This window comes from Pituophis catenifer, unplaced genomic scaffold (assembly GCF_029215685.1).
Source record: "Pituophis catenifer annectens isolate HBS135680 unplaced genomic scaffold, rPitCat1.0.hap2 SCAF_1, whole genome shotgun sequence".
Lineage (NCBI taxonomy): Eukaryota > Metazoa > Chordata > Lepidosauria > Squamata > Colubridae > Pituophis > Pituophis catenifer.
This window is the reverse complement of record NW_027256881.1, coordinates 62,347,672-62,373,406: the sequence shown is the minus strand read 5'-3', so window position 1 is coordinate 62,373,406 and position 25,735 is coordinate 62,347,672. Positions and strand designations below refer to the sequence as shown.

Sequence of the window (25,735 nt, the reverse complement as noted above, 5' to 3'; positions counted from 1 at the left end):
GGCTAGATGATACAATTGCTAGGTGGGTTTATAATTGACTGAATGACCACCCTTAGAGAACATTCACCAAAGGCTCTACATCAGTTTGGACAGCTGTGAAGAGTGGAAATCCACAGGTATTCTCTGGTGGGCCATATGTGGCTCAACACTTTTTATTAATGATGTAGATGAAGAGGTTGAGTTGATTGTTATCAAATTTGCAGACAATACAAAATCAGGAGGAGTGGCTAACGTTGTAGAAGAAAAGGAAAGGCTTAATTAAGGTTTCGAATGCCTTTAACAGTGAGCTGAAACAAACACAGAATTACAGAAAGTCCTGCACCATTATAAAGTCTTGTATAAGTAAAAGATGGGGGAAACCTGACTTGGTAATATTGAAAAGAATTTGGATGTTGTAATACAATAGTGTGCTGTATCTGTTAACAAAGCATGTGCTATTGTGGAATGTATTAACAAGAACAGAGTCTGCATCATAAGAAATGTTTGTCCAATTTTTGTCAGCCCAATCCTCTTTGAAATATGTCCCTGGGTATTGCTAAATACCCATATCTAAAAAGAATATGGACAAACTGGAGAGAATTCAGAAGAGATGGTGAGAGGAATTTATTTTATTTTATTTGTTAAACATGTATAAGATAACAGATATACAGTAAGTATAAATATGATTATGAATACAGGGTAAGGATACAAATAAATAGGAACAGTACGACAGGGACGGTAGGCACGTTGATATGCTTATGCACGCCCCATACAGACCTCTTAGGAATGGGGTGAGGTCAACAGTAGACAGTCTAAGGTTAAAGTTATGGGGGTTTGGGGAAGTAACCAGGTCCCATGAAGAACAGTTAAAGCAACTAGATTTGATCAGTCTGCAGAAGAGAAGATTGAGGGGTGACATGGTAGATCTCTTCAGCTATCTAAGGAATCATTTAGATTAGAAGAAGGAGTGGACTTGTTCTCTTTTATCCTGATGGCACAACAAGAACTGGTGGGTTGAAACTACAAGGAGATATATTCAGGTTAGATATTACAAGGAATTCATGATAATAAGAACTGTCAACCAGTGGAATAGGTTGCCTCATGGAATGTTCACTATTTTTTTTAAAAAAAATATCATTTGATTGGGGGATCAATTTAGGATCCTGAAAATCTGGCCCCCAAAAAGTGCTGTGTTGTTGAGCCTTGTAAAACGGTGTGGGGAAGTGGTTAAAGTGTTAGATTAGAACTGGGGAAACTTCTGTGTATAGCACTTTAAGTGCTTGGAGGACAGGCAGGTTATAAATCAGTTAAACACAAAACAAATAAGACTACATATCAACTACTGGATTTCCATAGCAATGATAAAGTGCTATCCAGGACTATCATTGTGGTGAGAGTAAACCTGAAATAAAGCTGTCATTCTAAATCTCTCTTTTCAGCCTCTCTTACCACCACCAGAGTTTTTCCATATTGCATCTTGGTGTCTATAACTTTGTACATGTCTAGAGTTTTCTCAACTTTTCTCCTCTTAAGAAATCTACCTTCCCCCACTCATTATGCAGCAGGAAGAAATAGGTCTTCTAAAGCTCAGTTGGCAGCTAAAGTGTTTGTAGTGCTCAGAATCAATTAAAGAGGCTTTTCTAATAGCCTGGGAAGGCCCTTAAGCTCCAGTGTTTCTGCAGATTCTGTTCCCTGCTGGCAAAAGGTAGAGGCCCAAATTGCTTGCTTGCTTTCCATTGCACACTTGGGCAGAGAGCTTTCTGCGTAGCGATCAAGACATAGTTTATTTCCATTGCTATTGGAGAACCAGAATGGAATTGGACAGAGGGTTAAGGATGGAGAGGGAATGGTAGACAACAGGATGCTGCTGGTGTAGAAAAATACTTCAGCTTCCAATTGCCTTCAGAAAGGCCAATAATCAAAACATCTATCATTAGAACTGAGAAGAAAGAGGTGATCTGTGTTCTTTTCTTGGCCTCTTTGCCACAGGGAGTCCCACCTTCTTTGGCAGGAACGCCTCTAAAAAATTTCATGCCTGGCACTCTTTAAATGGTACACCCTGCTAATTAGCAGGTTGCTGTCAAAACTACTGAAAGGTTTTCTGCCATCTCAGCCTCTTAACATTCACCTCTGAATTTAATGTCATGGGTTTGAGGATGTTTCTTTCACCAGAAGCAGCACATCACATCCTGCAGTAACAAAACATTTGCTTGCTAGCAGAAGGAAAAATAGAGCATATAAAGACTGATCCACCCAAATCCAATCCTACGCGATGCACTGATGGCAACAAGCTTTCTTTTCTCTCTGGCAAACAATTTGGCAGATTCGTGGAGGATCAGTGCAGACCTGTATTTTCAGCAAAAGAGCTAAGTGGTTGCCCCAGGGCTAAACATGTCTCCTAATATGACGAGAAGAATAAGTAAAAATGATTTAATTCATTCTTGTGGTGCTTGTCAGTGTTTCAAGGACACTTGGCCAATTTCTCTTAGAGGACCCAGATTGTTGGGGGCAATATGCTATTTAGTATACTGTCTTTGGTATAAGCCACCCAGAATCCTGGGAGAGTGGGCAGCATAGAAATATGCATAATAAAAATAAATAAAATAAATAAATAGAAATTGGGGTAGATGGACTTTAGGGTGATTCATCAGAGCTCTTTGAATGGGGTGTAAGCAAACACCAACACTTCCAAAACCTAAATGAAGCTTTCCCCACCTTAAGACCTGTAGTTCAACTGTTCTTCAGCCCCACCTCTCCCTGCAGGAAAATCTATCTGCAGCTTGACCTGCCCTAGTGAGTGGACAGCAGTAAGTATTCATTTCCCTCTTCCCAAAATACAGAATTGTTTTGTACCCACTTTTTTTTCAATGTGATGAAGCTATTCAAGGACGTTTTGCCTGAGAATCTATCTGCATGAGGATTGATGGATACCTGGAAGTTTAGAGTATTGTTGGCATCTCTTGCTGTTCTCAATAGAAAAAAAGATAGTGAACGGCAGCCAAGAAATAAGGGATAAGGATTAGTTCTCTCACAGTCAGAGAAAAACAACTTGATATTAGACCTGTCTGTTGCTAAAATAAGAAATAGATGGAAACTGGGCTTGCTGCCCAAATAGAGGACCATCTAGCTTCTTGCATAGTTCAGGTGTGAGAAAGTGTACACAACTACAAATTTTGATATCATTGTGAATAGAATTGCATTTGATACACTGCAGTTTCTGGAATTCTTTTGTAATGACTTACCTTTTTCTACAATAAATTGTTTACCAGAAGTTCCTGGATTCCTGTATGCCTATTAACTTGGTTTCATCTCAGTCTGCCCAGGAGAAACTTGACACAGAGCTCCAAACACATGTCAGACAAAAATAAAAAATAAAAAAAAAAAATAGTGTAACACAATGGAGTTCACAGATCACCAATCTTTTAATTAGAGATTATAGTTTAGCCGTTCAAAGATCTAGACATTCAGCTGTCGTGCAACAGATACCAATTACAGAAATCAAACTTTCTTGACAAGCATCTTCCCTTTTTAAAGCTTATATTAACTTCTGGGATCTGATTATCTCTCCCAAACACATGCAATGAGTATGTTAAATTCTTCATGCACTATGCAATTTGTGTGCATGTTGCTGCTGAGAATACAATATGTAGAATAGTAACCTATAAAAATCTGTACTTGAGTAAATATTTTTCTTAAGTCAATTACAGAAGACCCTTAAGATGAAATATGTAAGACCAGCTTCTTCCTTCTTCCATTCAATCCCCATTTAGCCTAATGAAATACTTAGCATTTCAGACATGATACCCTTCTAATTAACAAAGAATATACATGTTAATTGTTGCAATGAAAGCAACAAAGGATCTTGTGACATCTAAAGCTTAACAAATGTGCACGTCATAAAAATTGTAAGGACTAAGTTGATCACCATTAAATGTGATTCCTGTCCCTGCCATTTAAAAACAGGATAGCAGGATATTTGTGTGGGAAACGAATAATATACTCTATTTTGAGGCAGATCATGGGAGATTAAATAGAGTGTGCAAAAGAATCGCAAGATCTTGTAACAATATGTTTGCTAAAATTGGATAGCAGTTTTAATGCAATATAGGATGGTGAGAAGCCATGTGATGGTTGTTACTGTTCAGTTGTGTCCGACTCTTTGCAACCCATGGACCATAGCAGGCCAAGCCCCTGTCCTCCACTATCTCCCTGATAGTCCCCACTGCATCAATAACACTATCTAAACATCTCATCTTCTGCTGTCCCCTTCTCCTTTTGCCTTCAATGTTTCCCAACATCTATCTTTTCCAATGAGTCCTCTCTTCTCATTTGGTGGCCCAAGTATTTGAGCTTCAGTATGGTACCTATGAGGTAGAAATACTGTTCAGATTCAGATTACTACTCAGATACTGTTCCTTAAAATCCTTATCTTTGTCAACTACTTGATGAAGAAGGCATGTTCAAGTTCTTTTTAATATCAACACTATATGACCAGGCACCTTAACCATTGTTCTTCCCATCTAGAACAAAAAGATGGGGAAATGGACTTTTCACCTTTTCCAATGGCAACAAACCTTAACTCCAGCCCAGATTCTCAGAGACAATCGAAATAGAATTGTGGATGATAGAGACAGGCCCCAATGGAATACTCCCTTAAGTGCTCAAAATTTTAGAACCTACTCATTAATACCCCATAATTAAACACAAGTAAGTAGATAGCAAAATTTGCTTTACATAAATTCCATGTTCCTGCCTTTAAACCCTGACCATCAGATATGAGAAGATGTCAGGCTTACTCATATAAGGAATGTGAGATCTGATTGTGAAATCTAAGCTCAACACTGAAAACCACATAGGATACCTTTCACAAATCCTTCACTACAAACACTCTTTTTATAACAAGCAAAGCTCATGTAAAACAGTTCTTTACCAGCCCACATCCCCACCCAGCTGACTACAGCATTTCCTAATTAGGTTGCATTCAATCTGTATAATGGCCTGTTAGTAATAGATGTGGTACTAGAGAGTAATCTCCACTGATATTATTCACTTCCTAGGAATGTAGGGCAGAAGCTGCTTTTCAAGCTCAGACTAAAAACAATGAAAGAAAAGCTGATTAATAAAATGGCTTTGTATATACACTGGATGTGACCATGCCATTGTCTATTTTACAAGCTGGTAATTGATGATGGTAATGAAGATGATGATATCAAATGCATTGTTTTAATGTTGTGATGAGCTTCAAATATCATTTGACAAGTTCTGGCAACAAAGAACTCGAATTGCTTGCTGCATTACAGACTTGGATGTCTGCATGATTTCCTCTTACATTTTTTTTTACAACAAAAGCAAAAAAAAAAAAAGTTCTAGTATAAATAATTGCCAGCAAAATTCTTATATATTCTAATTCATATTAAAAACAGCACATGGCTCTATTCATTCCAGATGCAGAATGCTTTCAATTAACACGAAAATCTCCAGATACTAAAAATATCTATCTATCTATCTATCTATCTATCTATCTATCTATCTATCTATCTATCTATCTACACATGACACACCTGGGCTCATGCCTTATCAAAAACAATTGCTTTTTTTAATCAAATCTTTTAAACTCAATCAGAGGAAAATAATCTGTTCTAGGTACTTAATTCCTGTAAATACTGTTGGGGAAGCAATAACTATGCAGTGCCCAGCCTGATAGAACTCTTGCATCATACTTTATTTATTTATTTATTTATTTATTTATTTATTTATTTATTTATTTATTTATTTATTTATTTATCATATTTGTATACCGCCCTACTCCCGAAGGACTCAGGGCGGTGAACAGCCAAAATAAAATACAGAGACATACAAAAGTTAAAAAAACTATTAAAAACAGATTAAATAATTTAGGCTCAAAAAACAAATTAAAAACATCCAATTTATCTAAAAAAACATTTAAAACTCAATTTAAAAGCCAATTTAAAAGGGAGAGTTAGGCCAGACCAGCCTGTTGGAATAAAAACGTTTTTAGGGCACGGCGGAAGATGCGTAAGTCTTGGATCCTCCGTATCTCCGGGGGGAGCTCATTCCAGATGGCAGGTGCCCCCACAGAGAAGGCTCTCCCCCTGGGGGCCACCAGTCGACATTGTTTGGCCGACGGCACCCTGAGGAGCCCCTCTCTATGGGAGCGAACTGGTCGGTGAGAGGCTACTGGTGGCAGAAGGCGGTCTCGTAAGTACCCTGGTCCTGAGCCATGGAGTGCTCTAAAGGTGGTAACCAAAACCTTGAAGCGCACCTGGAAGACCACTGGGAGCCGGTGCAGCTCGCGCAGGAGGGGGGGTCACATGGGAGCGCCACATCGCTCCCGTCACCACCCGGACCAATTGGAGCCTCAGGGTGCTCCTCAAGGGGAGCCCCATGTAGAGAGCATTGCAATAATCCAGGCGTGAGGTGACAAGGGCGTGAGTGACTGTGCGTAACGAGTCCCGATCCAGAAAGGGACGCAACTGGCGAATCAGGCGAACCTGATAAAAAGTCCTCCTGGCCACGGCCGCCATATGCTCTTCTAAAGACAGCCGCGAGTCCAGGAGGACGCCCAAGTTGCGAACCCCATCTGTGGGGGCCAACGACTCGCCCCCAATAGTCAGAGATGGCGCCAACTGACTATATCGGGACGTCGGAAACCACAGCCACTCGGTCTTGGATGGGTTGAGCCTGAGTCTGTTCCTCCCCATCCAGATCCACTTTCTCTTTCATATTTTCCTGAAAAAGATCATTTGGGGAAAGTGTATAAAAAGTTAAGATGGCAGCCATGACATTGATGCACATCAAAAGCGGGGGGTGTCAATCATGTGGTTGAGGATGCCCTTCTGACTTTTTAAAGCTTCTTTCCTCCGTCCCAGTAAATACTGTGAAATGCTACTGGTTCACTTGAACGGGTAGTAAAAAATGCTACTGGTTCACCGAACCGGTAGTAAAAAAAATGTTTAAAAAAAGTTCTGATGGTCAGCTGAACGACGCGTGATCTTCAGAACTTTTTTTTTTCTTTTTAAGCATTTTTTTACTACCGGTTCGGGCAAATAGGTAGTAAAAAAATGCTTTAAAAAAGTTTTTTAAAAAAAGGCTCAGACGATTGAGCGGCACAGCTGTGATCATCCGAGCCTTTTTTTTTTTTTACTTTTTTAAAGCATTTTTTTGCTACCTATTTGCCCGAACCGGTAGTTAAAAAAATGCTTTAAAAAAGTAAAAAAAAAAAGGTTCCTAAAATCACAGCTGTGCCGCGTGATCGTCAGAACCTTTTTTTTTTCTTTTTTAAAGCATTTTTTTACTACTGGTTCGGGCGAATAGGTAGTAAAGAAATGCTTTAAAAAAGTAAAAATAAAGGTTCCGACAATTCCGCGGCACAGCTGTGATCTTAGGAACCTTTTTTTTTTCTTTTTTAAAGCATTTTTTACTACCTATTCGCCCAAATCAGCATCAAAAAAATGCTTTAAAAAAGTTTTTAAAAAAGGTTCCGACGATCGCACATCAGTCAGCTGATTTCTTCCTCTCTCCCCCCCATGCTGTTCTACTTACCTTCCCAAGCCTCCTTTTGGTATGTAATGTGCATGCGCACACAGTGTGCATTTAGTGCAAACTGTACATGCGTGCACGCAGCGCGCACTTGGTGCACAGCGGACATGCACTGCCAGCGAACCGGTAGCAAACCGGTTCAGATTTCACCACTGTTCCTATCCCTATATGCTGAGATTATCTCTGGTCATTCCTTGGAAGATCTTTTTCCTTGGTTAGTTTTAACTTTGTCAGTTTGTTATGGTTTTTTTATTTATTTTCACGGGCTTTCCCTGTGTTTTTTAAAAAATGCATCACATCTATTTAGGTAATATATATTTTGAAAACGCTATAAGAAACTTTCGTGTTTTTAGGGTCCCAGCTACGGCAGAGACTCAACTGCTGGCTTTGGTGATACTGACATGGTGAAGATGTTAAGTTCAGCAACTTAAGGTTATAATTAAATATGGAAAATCTTCATGTCCAGGAGGCTGTAAACCCCATGGCTGCTTGGTCTTTCCAGGGTTGGTCTAAAGCCTGTTCTCCCATATCCAAATTCCAACAGCTTCCAGGCACTGGGAAACCACCTTAGCTTCACCCAGTTGGCCCAGGGCCAATGTACAGTTTAGGTACATCTGTGTACTGATAATACCATATCCCATGACGGCAGGTGATCTCCCCAGGTAGCTTTATGTTAAATAGAAATGGAAAGATGGTGGAGTTCTAGGGTACCCATATGGCAGGGGCTTGATCTCTGTCCTACCAATATTGAATTTATTTTTTATTTTTATTTTATTTATTTTATTTGTTAAGCATATATAAGGTAACAGTTAAAAGTATAAACATAATTTGAATACATGAAAAGGATACAAGTAAAAAGGAACATTAGGACAGGGATGGTAGGCACGCTGGTGCGCTTACGCACACCCCTTATAGACCTCTTAGGAATGGGGTGAGATCAACAGTAGACAGTCTAAGGTTAAAGTTTGGGAGTTTAGGGAAGAAACCACAGAGTCAGGTAGTGCATTCCAGGCACTGACCACTCTGTTACTGAAGTCATATTTTCTGCAATCGAGTTTGGAGCAGTTTACCTGGATTTTGTATCTATTATTTGCTCGTGTATTGTTGTGGTTGAAGCTGAAGTAGTCATTGACAGGTAGGACATTGTGGCAGATAATTTTATGTACTATGCTTAGGTCAGACGGAAGTCGGCGTAGTTCTAAGTTGTCTAAGCCCAAAATTTCAAGTCTGGTGGCATAAGGTATTTTATTGCGGGTAGAGGAATGGAGGACTCTTCTTGTGAAATACCTCAGGACTCTCTCAATTGTATTAATGTCCAATGTGCAGTGTGGGTTCCAGACAGATGAGCTGTATTCGAGAATTGGCCTAGCAAATGTTTTGTATGCTTTTGTTAGTAGTACAATATTACCAAAGAAGCTACGCAAGATTAGGTTAACAACTCTTAATGCCTTTTTGGCAACGTTGTTACAGTGGCCTCTGGCACTTAGATCTCTAGAAATGAGTACTCCAAGGATATATTGAATCAGCCTCAGAGGAAGGAAGAGAATTATTGAAGAACAGTACTTCCAGGTCCCCTCAATTGGTCCAGAAGAATACTATGATTAAGTATATTGAAGGCTGTTGAGCAATCATGGAGGACCAGGATGGCTGTACTATCCAAATCACTCTGAGCCCACCAAAAGTCATTGGTAAATGCAGTCAATGCCATCTCATTACTATAATCAGATCTGAATCCTGACTAAAATGAATCCAGACTCTCTTTGTCCCAGAGGCCTCTGCACATGTAAACTGACCTCCTTCTCCATAACCTTCCCCAAACAGGGAAGGTTAGAAGTTGGATGAAAATTGTCCATAACTGTTGGATCCAGCAAAGGCCTCTTAGGAATGATAAGAACTATAGACATTTGTTATAGGTTTAGAACATTGAAATAAAGTCATTGGAGCGATGAACAAACAAACTGTTCAAAATTTTTGTGGTTTATAGTTATTTTTGTCTACTGTTATTACTCAACAGAGGAAAAAACAGGCATAATTTTTCATCATAATCAAGTAGATTGTATAAAGAATTTCTTTTCTTCAAGGCAAGGGGACACAGCCAAGTCTTTAGTATCGCACATATGGCAGAGAAGCAATTGTTGGCTTTGTTGAAACCAGCACAGCAAAGAAGCAAATGTATAAAGTCAAACCAAAAGCTCACAAGAAGAGAGGAGGGGGGAGGGTTGTAGGATCCTATCACACAGTAGCTGTGCTGCTTGCTTGTTGTCCTGGCCTTAAAATCACCTCCTTTTAAAAAAATGCAGTCTTTATGATCAGGGGGGGGTAATGTCCATTCAGTAGCTATCAGTTCGTAGAAGAATCTGAATTCTTTGTGGAAGAAAGATTTCTTATGCAACTCAGGTCCCAAATGGAACTCTGCATGCTGATTAAATTAAGACCAAGATGTTTCCTATTTAGAAAGGGCTTGAGGGAACTGTAAACCTGCCTTCCTTGATTTGGGATAGATCTGGAACATAGATTACTGGAGCAATGGGTACATTATAATTTTGACTTACTTTTTTGTCTCAGTTTAAATCAGCTTCAAGAAAGCCGACAGGTAGTTAGGACAGGCCTGGTGAGTGCCTCCTTTGGTCTCCCATGGCTTAAGGATATAGCCCAGACTGGTTCAAACAATTCTTTTGGGCTAGCTATTGCCCTGCTACACAACCACCATGGTTCTTTTGTTTCCATGCTGGGACATATGCTTTTTAGCAATTAGCAAAGTCTCAGAAAAAAATAATAATTTGCATGTTTTCCCTGTGTTGTATATTTGGGGTTCTTTGTGTTTCTTTGTAAGTATCTACTTGCTCCCAACTAAAACAAATGCTTACTACTGAAAGATTAAATGGATGATGGAGTCAAAGCAAGCCACATACCCACAGACCTTGTGTACTTATAGGATATGAGACAAAATGCTTCTTACTGCCATTGAAAGTTGGAACAATCAGTCAATCTGTCCTGAAGGAGCTTTGAGTTCAGAAGATGATAATTATACAGTATCTGCACATACATGTTTTAATGTATTATGTATCCCTAGGAAACAACCTGGTATGAGTTTAACATACATCCAACGCATCCCTTAACAAGTCCAGAAGTCCAAGCTTCAGTGTTCTTATGGGGAAATATCTTTTACATGAAAACAGTGTACCCATTGGTTTCCATGCAGGGAAAAATATGCATGAAACTGCCTTTGGAGCTAAAGACACTGAGTGATAAATACTATTTCAAAGTAATGATTAATTTTGGACTGAAACAAGCTGCCATTTGGTACATGCAAGGAAGCAACTTTGGAAACATAGCAGTTACTATAAAAGCAGAAGAAATTGACTAGCCCACTGGATATTGAGGCCTTTCATGACATTCACTCTGTCTGGAAATCATGCACTCCAGCAGAGAATTGCGAGATGCCCTCGGCCTATGGTTACTTCTGCTGCAGAACCAGTTTTACTACAGTTGAGGATTCACCAAACCACCCAACATCCATTCATCCTGAAATGGGAAGAGGGTCTTTAGGAATGCCAATTTACACTGTAATCCACAAATATGTAAACAGTAAAGACTGAAGTATAAATGGCTAAAACATTTGAAGGCCACATCAACCGGTAATTTGGAAGCTGCAGTATTTGAGGGCACCAAGTTGGGAAAGGTAAGTAAATTTTGAACAATGAAAAGGCATTTCCCCATTTTTCTGACAATATTTTGAATTGCAATAGTGTAATTCAAAATAAGAAATTGCTAGGAGATTAATGGTAATATAAAATTCTAAAAAGTGGTTCACAGCCTTCCAGAGAGTTTTCATACTGTGTGTTAGGTATTCAGTTTAATATATTTCAGAGAGGGGTTTCTTTTAAATAATCAGAGCCAGCCACATGTATAAACTTTATATTATTTTTAATACTTTTAAATATAAAAAGAATGAAAATGAAATCCAGATTGGGATTTTCTGTTTTTAAAATGGCATGAGAAGATATCTATCAGCCTAGAGAAGTACAACAAATTTTATATCCAAATGAAAAAAACGTGCAAGCAGTTTGTCAGAGGAAGTTTGACACATTTTCTAAATGGCTTTTATTTTCTGTTTGTCATATCCTAATACAATTTCCTTGGGAAGCTCAGATTTTCCTCACACTCAAGTTATTTATAACTGAGACAAGCAGGCTTTTTAACCAGGCCAAATCAGCAGCACTGAATCTCTTGGAGCTAATTTGCCCTTTCCTACAACATGCTCCTTTTATGCTGGGCTTTAGAAGCAAAATTATCAGAGAAGAAACTTGTGCTCTTCTAAGAGACCAACTTCAAACAAAGTACCTTGGTGATTTCCTATCTTGCCCTTGGCCCAAAACCCAAGCTTATTTGATAAAAAGCAGCTTTATGTAGTACACATATTCTTTATGTGTTATGCTGACTACATAAACTGAAAGAAGAAAAATGGATGATTGACTCAAGCAGATGGAAGCAGATACCAACATCTCTAGTCCTATGAAGCATTCAATTGGAGAACAATTATGAAAGTTAGTGATGAATTTTGAATACAATATATAGTTCATCACAAGGCATTTCCTATTTCCCCTGTGAGCAATTTCCACAGCATATTTTAGGATTCATCTATTTTTGTGAGATATAGGCAGATGTTCTCGTCTTGTGGCAAAATATTAAATTAGGTTGCTTGTAAGGATCTGTCTACATTAAACTATCAATTTACTTAATGAAAAACCTTTCATAATGCAGTTGGGCAACCAGCAGCTCATAGATACATACAACTACATAATCCTTTTTTGTTTTGTTTTGGTTTTTGCAGTTCAAAGTGTGTTGCCAAAGTTTAACCTGAAGCCAGGTTTAACCTGAAGAAAACATTTACTTTCAACTTTTATTGCAATATGCTTTATTAGAAATATCTTGAATGCACAACAATGTAACGCCATGTATAATCATGTATACTATTTTTCTTTAGAGTCAAAGAACATTATTAGAGTATTTAATATCTATTAATGAGATATTCATCTGCATTATGCTTTTAAAAGAATGAGAAGCATTTTGAGAATGCTATATAAGGAGGTGGCTTTAGATGTTATTAGAAGTAAATCAAGGAACTTTCCTGTGACTGTCTCCATTTTTCATTTCATTATTACAATAATCTCTGTAAAAAAATCTTTCACAAAACATAAAGTTTGCTTATTTCTCTTCAGATAGCTAAAGTACATAAAATTGAATTTTGATGTTCTCGTGTGTCTGCTTATTGATATTCTGATAAACGCCAAAGCTAGTTTTAAAATTCTTTGTTAAGAGGTCCCCCCCCATAGAAACATGTTTAGTTATTAAGGAATTTTATTTGTACATATTGTTGCAAGTTTAGAGTGATGCAAAATGAAGTTGTACCTTCAAACTGGGAAGCCAACATTAGCTCATATCAGTGTCTCTGAACCGATTATAACATATTTATATTCTCTTAGCACAATTAAAAACATTTTTAAATTATTTTAATTCATGTTAATTTTTTGCAGTGAGGGGAATGAACTATATTTCAAACATAAAAGTCAAGTAAAGGTATGTATCTATATGTGGGAAAAATACTGTTTCACATCTGAGGTAAAAGAAGTTACGTGTATTTTATTCCTGATGCTTGCACTTGGCATGAATATGTTATGTGGAAATGTTTTTTTTAAAAAAATCTCTTAGTCTAAATAAGACTTGCAGCGTATTTTATATTTTCATTCCATTGCCATTTGGCACTGGATTGCCATTGCCAAAGGTAACATATTTTGAAAAATAAACTTTAATAAAACTGTCAAAAGTGTAAAGCCTAGGTGTTTGCCAATAGAAATTTCTGAGAGTATGTCATTGGAAAAAATTAAAGAATGTTAGCTAAGAAGTATTCACAGTATTTATAAAAATTTCTAACACTTTTAATGCATTTTCTATCCAGTAACCTGCTAGAAATATCTAGGAACAAATATCTATTCCTTCCTTCCTTCCTTTCCTTTATTTTCCCTTTCCTTTTTTTCCATTCTGGTGAAGCTAATGTTATTCCTCTTAAATTGGCACTATTTCCTTTGCCATTTCAAAAATGACCAGGCCATTTTAAAAACAGATCTATATGAATGCCAATGTTTATAAAATTGCATGTGTCAAAAGCTTGATTCAGCATTAGCTATGGTGAATGTTTCTCCATGAAGTGTGACTCCAATAAATACAAAGTGGTTTGTTTTTTTTTTAAATCCCAACCGTTTCTGAATATTTTCCAGGCATACTATTAGGGAGCCAAAACTATCCATAATGGAAGCCATAATTTTAAAGAAAACATGTAGAAAGAAAATTTATATCTAAGAATTGATTTACTTGCTCGGATGATATATGTGCACCTGCCAGAATCATAGGGGGTATGGGAGAGCTCTTACATTACAATAAATGTTAATATGAATATGATCCAATTGTTTATCTCAACCAACTAGCCAAGAATGTTGTCAAGTGCCTGGCGGCTACTAGGGGTTGGAAACAGTGATGGGTTGCTACCGGTTCACTCTGGATTGGGTGAACCAGTAGCAGCGGGGGCGGGAGGCTCCGCCCACCCACCCGGATGTCTCTGCGCACACGCAAGCGCACACATGCCCGCAAACCGGTAGTGACCAAAATTGAAACCCACTACTGGTTGGAAACTGGGGGGGCCTGGAGAGGAATAGGCTCCGGCTCAGCTGTGGGTTCTTGAGCTACTCTGCTTAGGGAGTGGGGTTACCTTTGGGGCTGAATGGGCTGCTTTTTTATTAAGGCCTGGTGCCCAATGTGGGAGGGTTCCTAGCCTCTCAGCTCCTGTTTAAGGAGAAAGTGGCATTTATAGCTAGTGAAGTCTTTGACAGATCCATCTTGTGTTCCAGCTGTGCCCATTCCTGAACCTCTTGATTCTCTTTAGAGTAATTCATGCCTTAGTCATCTCATCTGTAGACTATTCCAGAGAACTCTACATTGAGTTGCCTTTGAATATCCCTTGGAAGCTTGCAGGTGTGGCAATGCAAGTAGTGATGGACAAATATTGCTATGCTCATCTCTTTCAGTTTTTGTCAAATGTAAGCTGCACTGGTTACTTATAGGTAACTCAAGGTACTGATTAACATTTATACAGTATTATATTACATACGGCCTAATTATCTAGTGGTTCTTTCCCACTAGATACAATGACTTTTGCATGCTCTGGATTCCATCAATTAAATTGTCATCTAGCAGGATTCGGGAAATGTGCCTTCTCTGTTGTAGCACTTGCCCTTTGCAAGAGCAACCCAGACGAAATTTGAACTGCTCTTATTCTGCCTGTCTTAAAAGAGTCTTCAAAACATGACTCTTTTTCCACTCTTAAACTAGAGGGATTGTATCCCTGGATGGGTGGATGGAAGGGTGTATCCTCTGGATCAGTGGTCCCCAACCTTTTTATCGCCGCGGCCCGCTGAGCGCGCGCAGGGGTGGGGGCACGGCCCAGGAGCTTTTGCGCACGGCCCATTGCGCACGGCCCAGGAGCCTTTGCGCTGCAGCGTTCATGTCCCCCGGCCGCTGCGCGGCCCGGTGCCAGGTACTCCACGGCCCGGCACCGGTCCGCGGACCGGGGGTTGGGGACCACTGCTCTGGATGACTAGTGCCATTTTTGATGTTATGAGGTCTCCTCATTTTTTAATTTGTAAACAACCCAGAGTAGTACTGAAGTCAGGCGACCCTAGAATTGTATTTGGTAAAAATAAAAAATAAAAAATGAATGATTGAGAATTTCAAGTACTATTCAAGTTTTATTTTGTGAATTGATTCAAAAATATGAAAGTGAAAGTTTTCTTCAAGTATTTTTTTAAATCAAGTGCAAGCAAACTATCAATAAATACAGTTGGAGTCATACCTACATTATTTATAACTTACTTTAATTGTTTGCATCAAAATCATGCCAATATTTATTTATGCATTGAGATGTTTTCATAATGTAAAGGCAAGATATGAAACAGAACTTAAGATGGAAAGCATGGTGGTTGTGTGAATGTGATTAAATCTAGCAATTCTACTATTGTATCACTATCACTACACCAGTGGTGTCAAACTCATGTCATCCCTGCGGCGTATCGGGATTTTTTCCTTTGCTAAACTGAGGTGGGGGCATGGCCAGCACGTGATGCATTCAGCCTGGAGTCTGACAGTGGTGGTTGTATGCATCAGAATCCAGCTAAAACCTTATGTTCATGGAATGTATTTGAAGTTTCTTCCCCTGACTTTAAGTATTACTTAGGTTTGGATCATGAGTCTTTCCCCAAAAGGCATGACAGAGCAAGTCAAGAACATTACCGGAATATTGGTAATTGCTTCCAACTGGTACCGAGTTGAGAACTTTTAAAGTAAGGAGAGATTGGCTAATACTACATTCCATTGCATGTCAATAAACAAGGGAGAAAGGAATATGCCTGCAAGATCCCAGCTACCCACCTAAAAGATAAAAACCTTTGAAGGACTATCCTCTTGGGTATGTCTAGTTTAATGAACAGAAATAGGATGACATGATAGCAGTGTTCCAATATCTCAGGGGCTGCCACAAAGAAGAGGGAGTCAAACTATTCTCCAAAGCACCTGAGGATAGGACAAGAAGCAACGGGTGGAAACTAATCAAGGAGAGAAGCAACTTAGAACTAAGAAGAAATTTCCTGACAGTCAGAACAATTAATCAGTGGAACAACAGAAGTTGTGAATGCTTCAACACTGGAAGTTTGTAAGAAGAGATTGGACAACCATTTGTCTGAAATGGTATACTGCCTGAGCAGGGGGTTGGACTAGAAGACCTCCAAGGTCCCTTCCAACTCAGTTATTCCATACCATTCCATTCTCATTTTCTCAAACTTGTGGGTGTGAAGGTTTCTAATAGTGTAGAAGTAGTTAAGAGGCAATTTCCAACGTGATTAGAGGCTGCTATTCTATTGCACTCTCCCTAGCAGGATCCTCAAGCTCTCCTACCGCCCAGTTCGTCCCAAAAGTAAAGACTTCACTAGCCCAAAACCCAATGACGTCACTCCACCTCTGGCCACTCAAGTCCTGTAGTAGCGCGGTGCCGGGGTCGTCCTCCCTCTGCATCCACACAACCCCCTAGGCCACGCCGCTCGCTCCTTAAGGCAAGCGGAGGCAGCGCCTCGCTTGCTGCCAACTGAGCCGCCCTGCCTCTCTTAAGAAAGGCCGGGACCTCGGCTCCTTCTGCATTCTTTCAGCGGGGCTGCTCTTGCTGACGAGGCGAGAAGAGGCAACCGCCTTCGCAAGCCTGCAGCAGCCGCCGCCGCCGCCTCGTCTCCCATTCCCTTTTCTGGGTAAGGCTGGCGTCGAGACCGAACAGTTTCCCCGTCAGGGGGCGACGCAGCTACTAGAGAGTGAAGGGAGGAGAGAGAGGAGGAGAAGGAGGAGAAAGCGCCGCTGAAGGCGGGCGCTCCTAGGTGACAAGCGGTCACAGGTGCTGCGGCCGCCTTGAAACACAGGAGAGGCGCCTCCGTGCCCCAACCAGCTGCTGCTGCCGCCGCCGCCGTCTCTGCCTGCCTCCGGGTGGCAGCTGCCGCCGCTGTTGCAGTTCCTGCTGCTGAGCCGGCGCATGCAGGAAGGTTAGCGCGAGCTCGGGATCTACTCGCGCGCGTGCTCGCGCGCTCGAGAAAGCGAGTGACCGAGGGTGAGTGAAGCCTGTAAGTTGCTTGGTGCTCCCGCCGCCGCTGCAGCTGTTCGTTTCTCTGGACTGGTGCAACTGGCTCTCTTTGCAGTCTGCGCGACAGTCCCTTGGATGTACATATATATATATATTTGCCCGCCGCTTTGCTGTTGCCGCACGGCTGTAGCTCAACCGGCAGAGAGAGAGAGAGAGAGAGAGAAAGAGAAAGGAAAAAAAAAAGAGAGAGAGAGAGAACGAGAACGAGTAGGGGCTTCGCAGGTCGCGCGCGCCCACCGCAAACGGGTTCAAGACATGGCAAGGCGCTGAATTGACTGGCTGGGAGGGACGAGGACCAGACGGGTTCTCTCCTCCGCCCCTCATCCCCCCAATCCGGCCTGGTAGGATATGCTTTTTGACAACCCACATTTCTTGGCGTGTGCAACCGAGAACGAGGAAGGCGCGGGGAGCCGCCCAATGCTTGTAAGGATGGAGGTTGCTTTGTGTGCGAGATCGGTTGGTTCCGACGTTGGGCATAACGAGAAGGAATCGGCAGGGTTGGAGGGGAACGAGTTAGTAATTAGCTGAGGAGACACCAGAGCAAAGGGGGGAGGCTGGGGTGAGTGGCAGAATAAGCACGAATTTTGCATAGAGAGTTATGGACAGATGTATTGCCAGAATGCGCTTCCTCGCTTGGGTTTTTTTTTTTTTTAAGCCGTATTTGATTTTTAGCCGTGGAGGGCACGTGGTTGGGAATGGCTACGCTATCTGTTCACAGCCTAATGGGGAGATCTGATATTGTGTTTATGTGTGTAGTTTCCCAAACCGCACTTCCCTTATGTGGAGCTAATGTGCGTGCACTTTTCAAATCCAGATTTATAATGGCTTGTGACAGCTGATGGTATCCAGGGAAAAAAATGAAAATAAAATCAGTGACTAACTAGGAGATAAAGAGCCTGAGGCAATATGTATTGTCCACGCTATCTTATTTGAAAATTCCGTGAGTTTAGTTAGGAGTTTAATCTGAAAGAGACTGATTAAAATCATCTAGGGTGGCTTTCAACCGGAGAAAGATATATTACATTGAGCCATAATAGGATGACCTTTATTTTTGCCTCTCGTGATGCATGAGCTCAATAATAATGTTGGACAAGAAAGTGATGTTTAGAATTCTGTGTGAACCAAGCCATAGCTCAGCAAACCTTGATTGGGGAATGAAACTTAGCTTAGTCATATATCTGTAAATTAGTTACCAGCCACTATGCTGGAAAGTGCTAGAGATCAGCATTTATGCTCTACAGAGAAACATGCTTACTATGGATGACAGGTCCCACTGCAGCAGGACTGCTTTTCTGTAATAAAGAACAAAGAGAGAATGAGAGAATGTTATAACAAAGTTTACTAAGAGCCCCAAGTGAACATCTTCATCCCTGTTTTGGATGAAGAATCATCTTCCAATGGACAAAGCCGTTGATGTGTTTGAAAGATATCAGGCATGAGGCCACTGTTGTACAGTGCTGCAGTTTCTTGGAATATTATACTTTTCCCCTAAGTTTGTTCCATTCTCACAGCATGGAGATATTGGATTGATGTGGAATTCTTATTTTTTAAGCATCTGGGTAGGAAAAAAAAACAGGGTTAGCTCTGTCTCTTGACCTCACTTGCAAACTAAATATTCCTTGCAAAACTACATTACAATTCTTTCCTTCAAAAATATTTTATTGAATTTTTTAAAAATCCACACTGTAACTTTTGAAAGAGTGTTCGTTTTGCCTTCTTTCTTTTTTTAACTCTGGCTTTCTGGGTGGACAAGTTTAAAAATAAATGTCTGCTCAAACACTGGATTATTGTATAGTCAAGCAGCTGTGACCTTAACTGCCTCAAAGGAAAGGACAGAGAGCACAGAAAACTGAAAGTGAGCACATGGTCCAAATCCTGTAAGATAAAACTCAGAGCTCATAAACCTAGAGAGATACCATATTTCTTCAGCTAAAGGAGCTGCCATATATTTTTTCAACCCTGCTGTGAAGGTGAATATCAATTTGAAAGGAAGTTTGAAATGAAAGGGGGTGTTGCCTTAGCTGAGTTCTGCTCACCGTTCTTTTCATGAGCTTCGTAGTAAGGATATTTCTTCTCTGTTTGTATTTTCAGCTGTTACATATGGGCATTTCAAAAAGTGAAGTTTGGATTCGCTTGTCCTTAAATATCAATGTAAAATCTGCATGAACTCAGATGAAGGCTTTTATCTTTTGCTGTCTCTTGCATTAACGTATTTGCAAGTGGACCTAATGGTCAAGAGGCACTCATGAAACAGAGGTGTCTTTTGGGCCCAACATTCTATCTTCAGCTTGACTCGGACAGATACTCTTGGAAAGCTCATGAATAGATAGCTATTCTGTTTCTAGGCAAAGAAGTTCTACTCAGTGATCATGCTTTACAGAGTTGCAAATGCTACCCAGAGTTGCTTCTTGTGGGATGGATCATGGATGGTCACATAAATGTGATTAATAAAATAAATAGCTGTTCAAGACCTATAAAGCCTATAATCCGAGGTATTTGTGCTACTGCCAGAAGACATCTGATTTGAAATTTTGGAAAGTTTCTTGAGAAATATAATCCCACAGGTGAGGCTTGAGCATTAGCGGCGTGACCTTGGCAACTTTGTATTACCAATGTAAATTAAAGGTGTGCTTGAACCCCATAATTGACTGGTGTAAGAATGAAGATGGTCTTACAGCAAGTACAGAAATCTAGAGGTAGCTTGGGCAGTAATGAAAGAAACCTGGATTTCTAATTCAGCAATACTTAGGAGGTCACAGGTTTCTTATCACTTTTATATAAGAATGCTAGGCCCTGAACATTAAGCGTAGGGACTTGTGCACTCCAGAGAGAGGCATCCACAGCATCCAATGGTTTCATCAAAATGACCAAATTAGTATTGTAATTCAAGTTTCTATCCCTTATGAACATTAGAGACAATGCATATAAAAGGCATCACAACGTTCATCATGTGCCTTCTAATGGATACCTATGTTCTTAGCAGTTCTCAAACATTTCATTCTCAGAACTCCTTTACATACTTAACAATGATTGAATTTTGGTTTATATGAGCTATATCTACCACTATTGTACTACTGAATTAGAAATTAAAATTGAGAAATGTTAACATTTATTTGGCTTTGTAGACCCCCTCCCCCCCACCCTGGAAAGAGTCTCTGATATCCCCCAGGGAACTGCTGCACTAGACTTTAGCTGAGACTTTGGGGAATTGGAATTCAGCAACCTCTGAGAGTCACAGGATCTTCATTCCCAGTTTATTGAATCCCATATATTAATTGAGTTGGAAAATACAGTACTTCATTACATCTGTAGTATTTTACTTTGTGTCATCTGAAAAATAATGATGTGTGTTCTTAAAGCTGTTTGTGATTTTCTTACATCTAGGTTTAGCCCTATATTTTTTCCAACTTCGTAACTGCTTTTAGATGCAATATTTAATTATAGATGGGATGCAGCAATTAAATTGTCAGAGTGTCATCCTGTCAGAGTATGGGTTAATTTTATTCAATCGCCTATGGCAATTTCTCTACATTCACCCTCTGTTCTTGACAATTTAGTAGCTAGGCTTGCATTTATAGAGATGGCAAACACATTCATACAAATTACTCTGAATTGGAGGCTGTCAGTTAAAACAGAGGATAGGAACAATAATGCATCTGGTAGATGGATCATTCTGTGCTCTTAAAGGAATATGTCAATTCAATTGTATGTGCGGGTCAAGACTTGATCTGCTTTATTAGTTTTATCTACTCTTCCATAATTCATCATTGTCCATCAGAAAGGGCAAAATCAAATTTTAATTTGATGTTGAATCAAAAGAATAAGTAAAAATTGTCAAGCGTTCACAAGATACTGTGCCATAGTTCTCAATATAATAGGTTTGAAGAAAATCAGTAGATTAATGCATTAATCAGTTAAGTCAGGGGTATCAAACTCGCAGCATCACATTGTCGTCACGTGACGTATGGTGACTTTTTCCCCCTTTGCTAAAATGGGGGTAGGCATGGCCAGCGCATGACGCATCTGGCCCACGGATCGCGAGTTTGACACCTGGATTAGGCCTCAGAAAGAGGAATGGCAGCTGCGAAGATAGGAAAGCATTATAAACAACTCATAGTAGTCTTCCTCAGCTTATGCCCGCTGGATAGGTTGAGGCCTATATCTCCAAAAATCCCCAATTAGCGTGGCCACTGGCTCTAATTCTGAAAATGTGAGTCCCATACATGATAGCAGTTTGAAGAATGCTATCCTATGATAGTGTACTCTGTGAACCCTAGCAAAGAGCAGATGTTTGGGACAAATGTACATGATTTTTATTCCACTATTGACTATCACTAGAATTATTAAAGGAACAAAAGTTTTGATAAAGCAATTAAAAAAAAAACTGGCCTGCATCAGGAAATAATTCATTGAAATAAAGGAAGCTGTATATGGATGATCATAAAGTACCAAGGGTGTTCACAGGAAGGCAGGGACTGTTATCTGAAAGATGATGTGTTTAGCATCACAATAGAAGCCCTGCCCCTTTTGTATGTGCAAGTAACATTAATACAGGTAGAAAAGTGTTGATGTTTAGATTGTGCCATTGAATCTATCTCCCTTCTGCAGATTTTGACAATTCTTACCTCCACAGATGCCACTATAAACTATATATTGGGTTTATTTAAGTTGAATCCTTAATAACCTTTTTATTCAAATATGAGGGATGAACTTCGTCTGTGTAGTTAATTTATGGCTTGCATTGCACAAATCTAGAAATTGGATTACTTGAATACTGTAAACCATTGTTTGTTTAATTATGGGTTAATATGTTGCAGGAACACAACATATATATCATTCTGCTATGTTCTACTGTCTTGAAATCCTAACAAATAGTAAGACTAGTCTAAGAAAAGGGATTGAGGGCTGTATGAGAGCCTTATATCTGGAGCAATGAGCGGTCCTTGCTGTCCTAGCTTTCATGTCCTAACTGTAGTGGAGCTGAGTTCAATCTGAGCTGAAGAGGAGGACTTGCAGCATCAGAATGGAAAAAAATAAGCGGAATGTAGTCAATGGATCTTTTTAACTCAATCAAATCTGCTGTTGTCTCAATAGCAATTGCAACAGTAGCTTAGACTTATATACCGCTTCATAGTGTATTTCAGCCCTATCTAAGCAAGTTTATAAACTTGCTTAGTCAGCATATTGCCCCCAACAATCTGGGTCCTCATTTTACTGACCTTGGAAGTATGGAAGGCTAAGGCAACCATGAGCCCCATCAGGATCAAACTCCAGGCTGTGGGTAGAGTTTTCTTGAAATACTGTATTTTAACCAGGGTTCAAGATTATGTTCTACTTCAGTCCAACTGAATTGCAGCAATATATAAATTTCATAAATAAATGCTGTAGAACTTTAATATGCATACTAACTACAGCATATGTCAAAAATCCGAAATAAATTTATTAGCTTTGAAAAAATGAAAGTGTTTTTCTTTTCTTCTTTGAGTTGCTTATTTGGTGGTAGGAAACGATAATTCATTCCATGGTTCCTCAACATTTGTCATATAACAATAGGAGATGAAAGTGTAAAGCAATTTATAATTGTTTTCATGTTTGGGAAGTACTAGAATACAGCAGTGATGAAAGCAAGAAAATTAAAACGAACCGACTAAACACATTAACTTAAGAACTCTACCCTTGCTAATTAAAACCAACAAATTTTAAAATGTGTTTAGGGAGGCAACTTTTTTCTTGTTCCAAGTGTGCCTATATTTCTTTTGTTTTTTTTAAACTCTTCCTGATTTAGATTAGGTATTATATTGTCTTCTGAAATGAAGACTTCTCAGTTAGATCTGATAAGGCTATATCTGACTTTTCACTTGTGTATATAAAGCACAATAGTCTTATCATATTTTTGCCTAGCAAGTTGTGAAAATCTATTCCTTGTGATTAGTTTGTGGTTTTATATATGATGTAAATCTAGAAAGCTGAGTTGAATAACCATGGTTGAGTTAATTCTGCAAACAGATTCTACTTGGGAGCCAGCTATAAAATGTTTTTCTTCCTCTTTATAATTAATTGTTCCAATGTAATTCATGGAACAATTCCACCATCTTTTCTGGAGTCCTAGCTAAGTGGAATGTAGAAGTACCCATTTTAAATGTGATTAAAGTGAATCAAATTACTTCTTTGCCAACTTTATTGCTTTTTGTACTTTCAGAGATTAAAAAAAGGGAGCTTGATTCAAGGAAGCTGTCAAAGAATTCCCAAAATTGCAGACATGGATATCTTTTAAACATGATTAATTAACCAGTAAAGAAATGTAAGAGTGTAATCTCAGTAAGCAGTGAATATGAAAACAATATTATAGGGTTTTCCTTTGATAGTTTTTAATAAACGATTTAGTATAGGAATTTTTTCTGCAATGTTATGTCTAATATGGAACAAGTAAATCCCTTTAATTTCAGAGTACTTGTATTTTAGATTTTGGTGCTGGTTTCTATTTTGTGTGAATGTATTCAAATCAATGTTGACTCTTGGAAATTTCCTAGAGGAGTCCCTGCAGTTTCCTTGGCAAGCATATCAGAAGTGGTTTGCCATTGTCTGCCTCCTATGGTTGAGAGAATGTGACTGACCCAAAGTCATCTAGTAAAACTATTACTATGTAGGGTAATATGATATAAATTACTTCATGCCTAAAGCAGGACTAGAACTCATAGTCTCCTCATTTCTAGCCTTGTACCTTAACTTTTACACCAAACTCACTCTCTAGTTTCTATTATGCTGTGATCATAATCATATTTATAAAATGTGAACCTCTTTAATTGTAGTAGAAATTCTATATTGCCTGCTTAGGTTTGTGGATATCCTGATATTTAGGAAATAACTATTTTAACATTATTTAGCTTTTAAGGGTTAGTAAAACTATTCTGTGTAGGGTAATACGATATAAATGACCAAGCTGTTTTTGCTAAGAAAACTTACTTCAGGATATTCTCACTGTTACTGTAAGGGAAGACAGAGAGATATTAGTAACAGACGGAATAACAAAAGGCAAGGGCTGTGTTACATTGCCAAGAAAATATCTCTTTTGGGAGCATAGATTTACATGCATACCAAACATAATTTCATGTATTATTCTCTATAATTATAGAGGCAATAGCAGTTACAAACTCTTAATCTCAGTGTGTGAAATTGGTACCATACTGAAATCTAATTACCTTTTACTCGTTTCATATCATGAATTTTGTCAGCTCTGAAAACCTCAGACCAAAAGCATTAGGATCTCTTTAAAAGGCTTTTATGGAATCTTAAATAATTTCTACACTAAGATTTATTTCAAAGAGATTGTATGTGATCTATTTTGGGGAGGCCCACTCTTTGCTGCTTGATTCCTCTGAGAGCTGTTCTAGTGTGAATTGCAAGCCTCTGTTTTTGACTAGTGTAGTGGCCAGAGGGGGGTCTGCTTAGCTCCAAGAATGGTTGGGGGATTACAAAGGAAAATTATTGGCATCACCATTTTGTGGACTTCTCAGGTCACCCAGTTCAGGTAAGCATCATCTATGTGCTAATTTAATCAACGAGAGCACTAGAAGTGGCATTGTAAGTGGCTATTCTACAGTTTCGGATTCTATTCTCAAATGATCTGTCAAATTTCAAGTGAAATCACCGAAAGAATCGATTATTGGGATGGCATTGTACTGTGGTAAAGGAAAGGGAAACAACTGAAAAAGAAATAAATTTTTCCCAACCCCTTTCGTGGTAACAAAGCTATGTACAACTTTAAAGATAAAATTAAGTGGGATCTTTATTATGAAATTTACAATGGAAGCCCTTTTTCTTAACATATGTGCAGTATCCGGTTTCGTGATGATAAAAGAAAGCATTTGGTACCTGCCCTTCATGGGCTCCATAAGTACCTGAGATATTGATTGCCCGCTATTAAAAATATATTTCTCTATTGAGCCCTAGAGCCCCATATCTGCATATAGAAAATACTTCAGCTATGCCACTACCGTATATGTTTTCTCCCTCTGTTGCTGGTAGGCATCGAAAAATGCACTTCAGTTTAATGAGTTATGCTGTCTGAATTTCAGAACCAAACCAGCACTGACTTTCTGACTTTGGAACACAGCTTGACATGCATCTGATATACATATCCAGACACATCTGGATATTAAGCTCTTAAAAGGAATTCTCAGATGCCATTCTCCATTACTAATCCATAGTAAGATTGGCATTTTACATGCGGTTTATAAACTCTACTATATTCTGCACAAGAGGCAAATTGATCCTGACTAGGTGTCTCAGTGGCTAAGACACTGAGCTTGTCGATCAGAAAGGTCGGCAGTTCGAATCCCTAGTACAGGTCTCCTGCATGAGCAGGGGGTTGGACTAGATGACCTCCAAAAGATCCCTTCCAGCTCTGTTACTGTTATTGAGTCTCTCTGCATACACATTTCACATATTGTCTATATGGAAATCTAT

At 39.2% G+C, this 25,735-nt stretch overlaps 1 protein-coding gene across 4 annotated transcripts in view; it reads left to right on the top strand.

Moving 5' to 3' along the window:
* The first annotated feature begins 17,118 nt into the window (after nt 1-17,118).
* Nucleotides 17,119-25,735, top strand: part of CDC42EP3 (CDC42 effector protein 3) — a 35,771-nt gene continuing 27,154 nt past the window's right edge. Inside the window, exon 1 of one of the 4 annotated variants that reach the window (XM_070950197.1) lies at nt 17,119-17,236. The gene's annotated coding sequence lies outside the window, so the exon portion shown is untranslated. Of the gene's footprint in view, nt 17,250-17,312; nt 17,693-25,735 lie in introns of those variants that run through there. The other 3 variants (XM_070950207.1, XM_070950182.1, XM_070950189.1) reach the window with 3 other exon arrangements.